We start from the raw sequence: 13,278 nt of genomic DNA on the forward strand, positions 1-13,278 counted from the left end.
CTTTTTTCTTTCCTACATAATTAAAAATTTTAAGATGGACTCAACCTTCCTTCCTCCATCTATGCTCTGCTTTCCTTTGCATTGGCCTAAATGTCCCCGTGGAAGCTCCAGGTCACCAGCTCAGCAGCCCAGGGGAAGGTGAACATCCCTTCCCAGTAGCCAAAACCACAATGGATGCCCCTGGTCACATGCTCATCCTTTAACTGGTTCCTGGGTAACCCATGTGACAAAATGCTTTGACTGGACACTTGCATCATATGACTGACCTTTGGAACTAGGAAGGAGACCAGCCACCCCCAATGATGTGGTTCAAAGGTGAGAGGAGGGTAGTATCTAACGTCACCAGAAACTGAACTCTATAAGCAACTTGAAGCCTTTTGCATGTCTCTGGCACCAGTTAGCGAGTTGACTGGGTATATGAGCCTGTATCTTCAGTGTGGCAGGACAGGCCCCTTCACTGACCATTTTCTACAAGCCAGGCCCTATGAGGGAGCCAAGCCCTGCTCTCAGCAAGCTGAGGCATCTGAGTCCTGAGCAAAAATAATCATAGAAATTAGACGGGGTTGGGAGTCGGGCAGTAGGGCAGCGGGTTAAGCGCATATGGTGCAAAGCGCAAGGACTGGCATAAGGATCCTGGTTCAAGCCCCCAGCTCCCCACCTGCAGGGGAGTCGCTTCATAAGCAGTGAAGCAGGTCTGCAAGTGTCTTTCTCTCCCGCTCTCTGTGTTCCCCTTCTCTCTCCATTTCTCTCTGTCCTATCACTGCCTATCTAACAATGACAACATCAATGAAAAACAACAAGGGCAACAAAAGGGAAAATAAATAAAAATATAAAATTTTTTTAAAAAAATACTTAAAAAGAAATTAGATGGGGTCTAGACACAGTCTGGAGGGGAGAGGGCTCTGAGCTCCCTCTCAGGCACATGGCAAGGGGGAGGAAGGCAGGTGAGCTGGGAGTGGTGTAGCAGACAAAACAGTACGGTCAGAACAGGATGATTTATTTGGAAGCCCACACTTGTCTAGGTGTTGCCCCCAATTGCAACACAAAGAAGTCAGAGCAGGAGACTGGCCAGAAAGTCAAGCAGGGGCCTGGCCAGGTGTGCCTGGAAATCTGGACTTGATAGCTTTGTATAAGCTGGGCCCCATTGAATACAAACTGGTGTAGCCCCACTGGATAGAAAGTCCTTAAACAAATAGAAATGAAAACACCGTTTGACCCAGCAATACCATTCTCAGGCACATATCTAAAAGACATGCAAACACAAATTTGAAGGGACATCTGCACCCCTATGTTCATGGTTGCATTATCTACAATAGCCAAAGTGGAAGCATCAATAAATGTCTGGATAAAAAAATCGTGAAAAAGTATTCCATAGAATACTACTATTCTGCAATTAAAAAAAAGATATTGTGTCCTTTGGGACAAAATGGATGGAACTGGAGATGATTTTGTTTAGCAGTATAAGTAAGGAAATGAAAGACCAATACTGGATGATTTCACTCATATGTGGAATCTAAGACACCGATACACATGAACTTACAAAAAAAACCTGGGGGGAGGGGCAGAAGTAAACAAGCTGTCTCTAAGACTATGAGAACCATGGTGGTTATTGGAAGGGTGGGGACATAGAGTTTGAGTGGTGGGTGAGGTGTGGAAGTGTACTCCTGTAATCTTACAGTCTTGTAAACCTCTACTAATCACAAATGCTTGTGAAAATAAAAAAGCAGAGTGGGGAGTGGGGGGTCAGGCGGTAACGCAGCGGGTTAAGCACCTGTGGCTCAAAGCTCAAGGACCTGTGTAAGGATCCAGGTTTGAGCCCCCAGCTCCCCACCTGCAGGGGAGTGGTGAAGCAGGTCTGCAGGTGTTTATCTTTCCCTCCTCCTCTCTGTTTTCCCCTCCTCTCTCTCCATTTCTTTCTGTCTTATCCAACAACGACAAGAACAATAATGACTACAACAACAACAACAACAACAAACAACAAGGGCAACAAAGGGGGGGGAGCAGAACCCTAGCTGCATATGTATTCCTGGGGGGCAGGGAAAACTGGGCATGTCTACACAGCAAGGAAGTTGAAATAACAGAGGAGAGAGTTCAGGTCCCAGGGGTTAGGATTGCCCAGATCAAAACAGAGGCAAAACAACCTCAGACCACAGTGCCCTAGGGCCCTAGAATCCTTCCCTCCTGAGTTGTCTGGTTTGCAGACAGGCCAGCAGGTATTAAGGGCTCAGCAGTGGGTTTGGATCATTGCTACCAGTGTTGCTTTCTTCCCCCTGCTGTGTCTCAAAAGGCCATCCTGGACCTCAAAGTCCCCCCCAGGCCTGTGGTTAACCACACTTCGGTCAGTGGGGGATCAAAATGTATCTAAGAGCTCAGTCTCAGCTCCTGCTTACAACCCTAGCTCAGCACACTCATCTTTCCAATGAGATTTCCCCTCTCTGTATAATTAATTTGTCAAAAAACATGCTGACAAAGCATTGCCGCTGGTTAATAGGGGCTGGAGGTGAAGGTCAAAACTGGTCTCTTCAGGAAGAAAATTACCTGCTATTAAAAGCAGAAAATAATTAAGTCTGTCCACCTCTCCAGCTCTTGCTCACCTAGCTCCTGCCCCATCCCTCCTGCCCTGATAGGTGCACACAGAACTTACAGCCACCAAGTTGGATTGGGGTAGTAGGGAAGGGGGTTAGGGATTGTTTTGCTCAGTGAGTTATAATAAATGATTTCCAGAACCACCACAACCTACTCACAAATCCCAATCTGTTTTTTCATCTTGGTTTTTTTTTTTTTTTTTTTCCTTTCTTTCTATGCTATGGCTCACCCAGAGAGGAATCTTCATGTGTAGGTTTTTAGCAGATAACCAAGATCAGAGGATCTGAGAATTAAAAAAAAAAAGAGACAGGAGATAGTTCATGAGTCATTTAATGGCAAAAGACGGAAAGCTACATCATCTAGATTTAAAGAGAGGGAAGCTATTTGCTCATACAGCTGGGAAATTGATATGCTCAGCATCAGGAATGACTGGGTCCAGGAACTCAAGCGTCATTCCCAGAACCCCTTTTCTCCATCTTTCTGAGATATTTCTAGTGACAATTCACCTAAATGTTATGATCTGCCAGTTTAGCAACTTAGTGGAGAGAGAATTCTTTATGCAAAATCCTGCGGGTGGATTATCCTGGGGGAAGATTCTGATTGGTCAAGTGTGGGTCACATGTGAGTACCTAAAGTCAACCAAGGAGAATGGAGGACTCTGTCTAACATGGGGTCAGGACTGCTTGCTCATGCTGGGGGCAGATGAGGTCATGAAGTTGTGCAGGGAGGAGAGGGCTGTTCCCCTAACAAAGTAAGAAGTCCCTTTCAGAAATGGCTTTGGGGTGCTGCTCCCCTGGCTTCTCCAAATGCAGAGGGACTTTCTTTAACAAAGGAAAGAGAAAGACTTTGATCAGAGGAAATTGAGTTATGCTGGAGATTTCTGCAGATGCCAGACATTTCACTACCTCAGCACCTGTTCCTACTTTGGAAAACCTTAGGAACTCCTCTTCTGCCATCTTCACGGACTTTGTGTTGGCGGGCAAGGTGTAAGAAGTGCTGGAAGAGCACAGGCAACTTTTAATTGGGAAGTGTTCCCAGTGGGCTCTGATGGGGTCGTTAGTCACTTGCTAGTTATAGAAAACCCCACTCAGGTGGGCTTTTTTGGGGGGGAGGAGGTGGGTACTTTTTTGCCACTCCTATCATCAAAGGTCTGTGTCCCCAATCCCACTCCCATAGATAACCATTATAGTTCTCCCACAGTCTTGAAAATAAGTCAATATTTTTTTCCACATTTGTTTATCCAATTGCTATATTCTGCATTTGAGTGAAGCCATTCTGTAGCTGTCTTTCACCTCCTTACGTGTTTCACTGAACATAACCTTTTCCAATTCCATCCACTTTATCCCAAGAGACACAGTATTACCCCTTTTTTAAAAAAATATTTATTTATTCCCTTTTGTTGCCTTTGTTATTGTTATTGATGTCTTCATTGTTGGATAGGACAGAGAGAAATGGAGAGAGGAGGGGAAGACAGAGAGGGGGAGAGAAAGATAGATACCTACAGATCTGTTTCACCGCCTGTGAAGCAACTCCCCTGTAGGTGGGGAGCCGGGGGCTCGAACCGGGATCTTTATGCCGGTCCTTGCGCTTTGCGCCACAAACGCTTAACCTGCTGCGCTACCACCCAACTCCCAGTATCATCCCTTTTCATCACTGTTGAGTATATGTCCCACAACTTTTTTACCCAGTCACCTGTGGAAGGGCATTTTGCTTGTTTCCAGGTTTTTGCTATTGTGAATAAAGCTGCTATAAACATGGAGGTACATATATCCCTTCAAATCAGTGTTATTCTATTTTGGGGGTATATACCAGCAGTGGAATTGCTGGGTCATATGGCATTTCCATTTGTATTTATCTATTTATTTATTACCTTTTTGCTGTCCTTGTTGTTTTATTATTGTAGTTACTATTGTTGTTGGATAGGACAGAGAGAAATGGAGATAGGAGGGGAAGACAGAGAGTGGGAGAGAAAGACAGACACCTGCAGACCTGCTTCACTGCTTGTGATGGGGAGCTGGGGCTGGAACCGGGATCCTTACGCCAGTCCTTGCGCTTTGCGCCACCTGCACTTAACCCACTGCTCTACAGCCCGACTCCCTTCCATTTGTATTTATTTTCCTCTTTTTTTTTTTTTTCCCCTCCAGGGTTATTGCTGGGCTCGGTGCCTGCACCATGAATCCACCGCTCCTGGAGGCCATTTCCTCCCCTTTTTGTTGCCCTACTTGTTGCAGCCTCGTTGCGGTTATCATTGCCATTGTTGACGTTGCTTTGTTGTTGGATAGGACAGAGAGAAATGGAGAGAGGAGGGGAAGACAGAGAGAGGGGGGGAGAGAAAGATAGACACCTGCAGACCTGCGTATTTGTTTAAGGATCCACTATACTGTTCTCCAGAGCAGAGTGGTTGTACCAGTTTGCATTCCCACCAACAGTGTAGCAAAGTTCCTCTCTCTCCACATCCTCTCCAACACTTACCTTCTCTTGTTTTATTGATGGAGACCATTCTCACAGATGTGAGGTGGAATCTCAATGTGGTTTTAAAAAACAACAAAAAACTTGTTTGTTTGCAAATATTTTTTCACAACGCATTTGAGAAAAGTTCCCAATATGTAGGTCAAAAGGAAACAAACACTCATAAAAGAAGAGTGACCAGAGACTGGAGAAAATGCAGTGAGTAGAAGAAAACCTCTGAGCTCAGTCACTGACACCTCCAAGGAGTGAGGTGGGAGGAGGGAGAAATTATAACCTGGGGATAAAAACAGTTTGCTCAGATAAAGAAGTTTAGAAGAACCAAGGCAGGCTCGTTGATATTTTATGCATCAACGTTAATTAAAAAAAAAAAGCATTAGAAGACTTGGAAGAACATGTTGATAAAAAAAAATAATCTAGGGGGCTGGGAGGTAGCGCAGTGGGATAAGCGCACTTGGAGCATAGCGCAAGGACAGGCTTAAGGATCCTGGTTTGAGCCCCCGGCTCCCCACCTGCAGGGGGGTCACCTCACAAGTGGTGAAGCAGGTCTGCAGGTGTCTGTCTTTCTCTCCCCCTCTCTGTCTTCCCCTCCTCTCTGCATTTCTCTCTGTCCTATCCAACAATGATGATAGCAACAACAACAATAATAGTAACTACAACAAGGGCAACAAAAGGGAAAAAATGACCTCCAGGAGCAGTGGATTCGTAGTTCAAGCACCCAGCAATAACCCTGGGGACAAATATATATATTCTAGACAGGATCCTGGTGGTGGCACACTCTTTAGAGCACACACATTGCCATGCACAAAGACCTGGGTTCAAGCCCACAGATCCCATCTGCTGGGGGGTGGGGAGGGGAAGCTTCAGGAATGGTGAAGCTATGCTGCAAGTGTCCCTCTTTCTCCCTCTCTAGCTCCCTTTTTCTCTTCCTCTTCCTTCTCAATGTCATTTTGTCCTATCAAATATTTATATATTATACTCCAGATAGGACCAGAGAAAGATTTCACTGGCTAGGATGCCTGCATTGCCACAGATCAAGCAGCACATGGGAGGAGCTACAGCAGTGGAGCGAATGCTAACTGGTGTGGTTTCTCTCCCTCTCTCTGCCTTTCCCTCTGAATATAAAAGTGACCCTGATTGGAGAGATTGTATGTGTGTAAAGTTTCAGTCCCACAAGAAAAAACAATTCCAGATAGCAGGTGAAAATCAGTTTATAGGTTTATTTTAAGGAGAGAGAGAGAGAGAGAGAGAGAGAGAGAGAGAGAGAGAGAAAGGACAAAAGCAAGCAAGTAAAAGAGACCATAGCACCAATGCTTCCCTCAATACAGTGGGGGCTGGGCTTAAACCTGGATCATGAACATGGCAAAAGAGCGCCCTTTCAAAGTGAGCTATTTTGCTGGCCCTGAAGATTGGTTTATAAAGTGAATAACTGGGAGTCGGGCGGTAGCGCAGCGGGTTAAGCAGACGTGGTGCAGAGCGCAAGGACCGGAGTAAGGATCCCAGTTCCAGGCCCCGGCTCCCCATCTGCAGGGGAGTCGCTTCACAGGCGGTGAAGCAGGTCTGCAGGTGTCTATCTTTCTCTCCCCGTCTCTGTCTTCCCCTCCTCTCTCCATTTCTCTCTGTCCTATCCAGCAACGATGACATCAGTAAGAACAACAATAATAACTACAACAATAAAACAACAAGGGCAACAAAAGGGAAAATAAATATTAAAAATATGAATAATCACACAGGACACTGACAGTGGTGAGCAATGTATAGTATTAATGGAGTAAACCTTGTACCTCACAAACAGAGAATGTAATAAAAAATACGTTGTCCAAAAAAGGAAAGTTGTGAAATGAAAGATTGTGGCTTTCTATATGGAAAAGTGCATTCCCTCTCTCCCTCTCTCCTCCCTCTCTTTAATTTATTTTATTTAAATGAGAGAGATATTTAGAAAGAAAGACACATAGAGAAAGGCCAGAGCCCTGTCCAGCTCTGGCTTGTGATGCCTCAGAACCTCAGGCATGAAAATCCTTTGCATAATATTTACACTGTCTTCCAAGACAGGAGAAGATTTCTTTCTTTTTTTAAATTATATTTATTTATTGAATATAGACCGAAATTAAGAGGGAAGGGGATGATAGAGAGGGGCAGAGATAGAAAGACACCTGCAGTAGTGCTTCACCACTTGCAAAGCTCTCCCTCTGCAGGTGGGGACAGAGGCAGGGCTCAAACCCAGGTCCTTGCACATCTTAACTTGTACACTTAACCAGGTGCACCACTATCTGGCCTCGAAAGAGAAGATATTTTATTAAGTATAGCATGTATATGTTAACAGCTGAGGATGGACATACTGAAGGTCTATTGAAATTTTTGAATTAAAAAAGCAATGCTCTGTGCAGATATTTTTCTAAAAAGGTTTTTTTTTCTTTTTAAAAATTTATTTGAGAGGTAGGACAGAGAGAGAGAGAGGGAGAGAGAGAGAGAGAGAGGACCAGATATCACTCTTGCACATGTGCTGCTGGGATTGGACTCAGGACCTCATGCTTGACTGTCCAGTGCCTTATCCACTGCACCAACTCCTGGACCACATATGTGGATATTTTTGGATTTTCATAAAGATAGACTTCTGGCTAGGTCTGGCCCAGCAGTTCACACAGTAAAATCAGGATCTATTGCCACTGCATTTCTGGGGTTCACTCCTCTAAGACTCAGCTTGCTGACATTGCACATGGAGACTTGTAAGTAACAAAGAGCTTCATTGACAGCAAAGTGGCTGCCGTGGTTCTAGGATGGAGATCTGCTGAACACTGATGGTTTCACTAAGCTTGTTTTTATACTTTATTATTTTTTAAATTTTTTATATTTATTTTCCCTTTTGTTGCCCTTTTTTATTGTTGTTGTAGTTATTATTGATGTTGTAGTTGTTAGGACAGAGAGAAATGGAGAGAGGAGGGGAAGACAGAGAGGGGGAGAGAAAGAGAGACACCTGCAGACCTGCTTCACCGCCTGTGAAGTGACTCCCAGGCAGGTGGGGAGCTGGGGGCTCGAACTGGGATCCTTACGCCAGTCCTTGCGCTTTGCACCACGTAATACTTTATTCTTAATTACAAAAATGTTTTATTTTATCGATTTCACCTAAGATAGAGTTTCACATGAGAGAGAATCCAGAGTATCACTCAGGTACATGTGGTGCCAGGAATCGAACTAGGAGCCAAAGGCATGCATGCAAATCCTGTGTTCTACCAGCTGAGTTGTAAGCTATTTCCTTGGCTTCTAGTCCTTTGCTTAACCAGGTGAGGACACTGTGGCCCAGGGCAGTGTGGGAAGTGGGGGGTAAATGACTTTCCCAGACAGTGAAGAGGAATTCCTGCCTGAGGTGAGGATTTCCAAAAAAAAAAAAAATTTAATTTTTAATTAATTTATTTATTGAATAGAGACAGCACAGACATCTGAAGAAGCTCCAGGGGCCAGGCAACCCACCTGGCTTTGTCCCCCTGACCCCAGGCTTTGTGATTGGTACCACTTTCCTTCCCTGCCTCCCTACTTTGGGGAGGCTTTTGCTGCCCCCAGCTGTTGGAGAGGGATAAGTCAGCCTGGGAAAGGTCGCAGAGTGTGTAGTAGAGAGAATATCAGCTGTAGTGTGGGCTACCCTCCACCTGGGTTGAAAGCACCCCCCACCCCCCGCCCACCCATAACAGCTGCCATTGACTCAGGGGCACACAGACATACACTTTGCCACGGTTCTGCTGGGTGGTAGCACCCTTACAGCCCATGTCATAGCTCTGGGCCTCAGACTTCCTGTCTGAGGGAGGTCTAGCCTCAGGCTTCCGGACTACAGAATGGGCCAAGCAAGAGCAAATGCGCAGGGTTCAGGTGCAGAGGGTGAAGGGCCATGTGTAGAAAGAACCCAGGAGTCCATTTCCTAAGGTCCCTGGCATGGCAGGAGGGCACATTTTCACAAAGTACTGTTCCCCCTCCACTCGGGGACATGTGACAAGTCAGGAGACATTTGCGGCTGTCACAAGGGGTTAACTTCCTGTAACAAGTAACAACAGATGAAGAGGCTCCGAAATATACTGATGAGGTTAGGAGTCCCACATGGGTCTTGAAGGTCAGAGGTCAGCAGGGCGGCTCCTTCCCAGAGGCTTTGGGGGACTTGGGAGGATTCATTCCCTACTGCCTACCTTTCCCAGCTTCCAGCTGTCCCATTCCCACCCAGGCCCCTCCCTATCTTTCTCGCAGTGAAGCAGCATTGCAACCCTCACCCCCATCTCTAGTCTTTATTAATACTTCAGAGGTCGCAGGGAGAACCACACTGCTTGAATGTGATCCAAGCCTTAGTTTTGTTTCCTGTAAAATAGGCAGAAAACACAGCAGCATCCCCATTCCCCCTTCCCCCTCCCCTCCTGTGAGGGTGAATGACCGGCTTGTACTAGGAACCACCTGGGGCACCCCAGACAGGCTGGGAATAGCCTCTGGGCATGGTCCCTGAGTCAGGATATTTTCAAAGCTGCATGCAACCCCCCCCCCCCCCCCCCCGGGTTTCCAGATCTGACTCCAGTTGGCCACATGCAAGGCACCAATGTACCCCCAAGACAGATTGTGACCCCAGTGTGCCATGGGTGGGGACTGCTCCCCACTCAGTGTCAACCTCTTAAGCTGGACTCTGTGGCAAGAGTTTGCCTGAAAAAGAGCCAGGAGCCTGAGTCTCTGCCAGCTTGTCTCTGCCAGATCCCCAAACCGACAAAACTAATCTCACCTTTTCACGGCCTTGAGTCGAGCGCCATCTGGTGGCCGTGATCCACTACATCACCCTCTAGTGTGCATGTAAACTTCAGGGTCCTTTTCTGGGGTCTAGGGGTCTGAGGGAATGTTATGAACCCACACTCTTTTCTCCCCTACAAAGTGGTCACACACAGGATTTATCCCCATGGGTCTGGAGTGATTCACAGCACCTCAACCCACACACAGATACTGTGTTAAGTTCTTGCTCTGCTCCCTCTCTCAACTGATACCAGCACCACTGTCCCCAATCAAAAGCCCAGTACCGTCCAAGGATTGATCTTCTTCCCTTTTGAGGAGCCCTCCTATAATCTGGAATCTCCAGTGAAGCTCTTATGGAAGTTCCAAGCACCTTGTCTGCAGCCTCACTTTCGTCCTGAACCACAATAGTAGCTGGTATTTTTTAGGGCTCCCACTTGTCCCAACACACTTAGCCCTGCCATTCAGTCAATGAAAAAAGCTTGTGTGTGTTCCTTGACTTCATGGTGGGTAGTAGGGTAACTATCATCTCCCCAAGAGGCTTTTTAGAATGAAATCAGGCCTTCTCACAGACACCCCCATGTCTGTGCCCTGAAGACCACCCCTCCCATTCCTATCCACTCTGCACCTCCCAGGACCCCTCTTCCTCCTTTCAGTGCATCCCCAGGTTATCCTGAAAGGATGGAATCAGAAACCAGCCATGCTCTCACCTCCCGGCCTGACTCACCCCTGGACTATGTGATGCCTTGAGCGACTCCCTTGCACACACAGCTAGCAGAGGTGGGCAGGCCTTCGGACAGGGTCACCCCTTCCAAGCATCACAAACATACACCCCCCCAATACTTTCCCAAGAAACTAAAGTCAATTACCAGATGTGTGACTTTGGAAGCATTCATTCTTTAGTCTCCCAGGTCTTGTTTTCCTCATCTGCAAAGCAGGTTGGGGTAGGGTTAAAATAAGATAATTTTCCTTGTGCCCTGTCTGACATGCAGTGAGTGCTCAGGGGATGGGAATGGACATGACCACTGTCCTCCTTGTTCTTGTGACACCTACCCTTCTACAATTATGGCCACACTGAAGGCAAAGAGGATCCCACCTTCAGTTCATCCTGTACACCTCATGAAGGAATCCTGTCCCATCCTAGTGAGTGAGGGCAGGCCCCCACTCCTCACAGAGTGTAGCAAACTCTCCAGAGGCAGGATGAGAATGGAGCTCTCAGACTCTGAAGTATTTAGTGAGTCTGTCCTTGAACCTTCCCAGGGCCCTCACACTATGGACTCCTGAGTGGCAGCCAGGCTGGTTACCCACAGGCACCCACAGGCTGTGGGGACCTGGGCTTTGTCGAGGCCACTAGTTCACCTCTCCCACAGCCCTGGCAAGTGGGTATGCAAGACTCAGCCCATTTACGAGATGAGGAAATGGAAGCTCATTCCCCAGCACAGGTCCAGCTGCCCATCTCCAATTAGAAATCTGTCAAACAACACCCCTTCCCCCCATGATAGCACCCAGGACACAAAGCCAAGGACCCCCTGGCCACACCCCTGAGGGCAGCTACTTCAAGTGGGAAGAGACACTCTAGTCAGCGGCATGCAGGAAACTCTTTGTAGATATGAGCCACTTTTTTAGGGGGAAAATGCCTGAATGAGCAGGGGGCAATCAAGAAGGAAGTCAGGGCACAGGTGAGAGAGAAAAGGCAGGCTCGAGCTTCAAGACTCCAAGTGGTGGGCTTTCCTGGGGTTTCCCTGGATCTTTTACATCTCCTGCAGGCACAGGTATTTGCCGGATGTTGACAAACCTCTGCAAAGACAAAGGGGGCCTTTGGGACGGCCTCCTGTATCCCGGACACCTGTGGACCCTGTCCTGGCTGCTGCTATATATTGTCCACCAGGTGGCGCGCCAGGTCTATTTTTTTCAAACAGCCCATGGTTCGCATAAATCGGTCAAGACAAAAGGGGTCAGTTTTGAGCCTCTATTCAGTCCAGGACCCAAGAGACATGGTTCTGGTTTCTGGGGTCCTTTCCAGGAATGAATCCTGAGTCCAAAGACCTTTATTATCTCTCCCTCGTCTCTGTGGATCCCTACCTTTGGGTGTCCCCAAGAGCTGGAGAGACTCTTTACACACCTTACCCTTCTGCTGGTAGGAGCCATCTATCCCAGACCATTTGAAGTCACACCCACCCCTGGGTCAGATCTCGAGGTCTGAGTCTCTGGTCTCTCTCTGTGTATACATATTTTTTAACTTAAAAATATTTTATTTTTGCTGGGGCTGGGTGGTGGCGCACCTGGTTGAGTGCATATGTTACAATGCACAAAGACCAGGGTTCAAGCCCCCAGTCCTCACCTGCAGGAGGAAAGCTTTACAAGTGGTGAAGTAGGGCTGCAGATGTCTCTCTGCCTCTCTCCCTCTCTATCTCCCCCGTCCTTCTCAAATTATGGCTGTCTCTAGCCAATAAATAAATAAAGATAATTAAAAAAAAGAAAAATATATTTTATTTTTGGGCCAGGCAGTGGCCCACATAAGGTTAAGCACACATAGCACTAAGCACAAGGACCTGCACAAAAATCCGGGTTGATACCCCCTCCACTTGCAGGGGGGATGCTTCACAAATGGTGTCTCTCTTTCTCTCTCTCTTTTGTTTTGTTTATTTATTTATTATTGGATAGAGACAGAGGGAAATTGAGAGGGAAGGGGGAGATAGAGAGGGAGAGAGACAGAGAGACACCTGCAGTCTTGCTTTACCACTTGTGAAGCTTTCACCCTGAAGGTGGGGATCAGGGACTTGAATCTAGGTCCTTGCACACTGTAATGTGTGTGCTTAACCAGGGGTACCACTGCCTGGCCTCCCTTCTCCCTCTCTGTCTCCCCCTTCCCTCTCAATTTCTCTCTGCTCTGCCCAATAAAATGGGAAGAAGAGAAAAAGGAATGATGGCCACTAGGAGCAGTGGATTTGTAGTGCTGGCACCAAGTCCCAGCAACTAGAAGAAGAAAAAAGTAGCTATATATATAGCAGATACAGGAGAGAGATGGAGAGATGGAGAGAGAGAGAGATACCCCAGAGCACTGCTCAGCTCTGGCTTATGGTGGTGCTGAGGACTGCATTTGGGACCTCAACTTTTTGCATAACCATTATACTGTCTCCCCAGTCCTCTCTCTGTGGATTTTTGCCTCATCTTCTGTCCCCAGGTTCCCTCCTCACCCTCTTCTCAACAGAACCTCCCCCTCTGTGAGTGAGAGGCTGATTCATCACTGGAAATCACACCTAACCTGCTGCTCCCCCCCTTCGAGTTCTGTGACTTCCTGCCTGCCTCAGGACCTTTGCATAGCCAGGGTTTCCTTGAAAGAAAAAAAAAAAGCCTCTAACTTTCTTTTATTTGTCTCTTTTAGCAGAATCCTCACTGAGTCTCTGTGCCAGTCTCTTCCTTAAAGAGGCCCTCTGAATCACCCATGCATTCTCCAGAGCATTTTTCCTCTGGGTG

General features: G+C 47.0%; 1 long non-coding RNA gene across 1 annotated transcript; it reads right to left on the reverse strand.

Moving 5' to 3' along the window:
* Positions 1 to 455: 455 nt before the first annotated feature.
* On the reverse strand, positions 456 to 11,121 carry LOC132541804 (uncharacterized). The gene is made up of 3 exons (XR_009552886.1): positions 10,671 to 11,121; positions 2,816 to 2,869; positions 456 to 530 (listed from the first exon to the last, which is right to left on the reverse strand). It is a non-coding gene; the product is annotated as an uncharacterized LOC132541804 (long non-coding RNA).
* Positions 11,122 to 13,278: the final 2,157 nt, after the last annotated feature.

Source organism: Erinaceus europaeus, chromosome 1 (genome assembly GCF_950295315.1).
Source record: "Erinaceus europaeus chromosome 1, mEriEur2.1, whole genome shotgun sequence".
NCBI classification, from domain to species: domain Eukaryota; kingdom Metazoa; phylum Chordata; class Mammalia; order Eulipotyphla; family Erinaceidae; genus Erinaceus; species Erinaceus europaeus.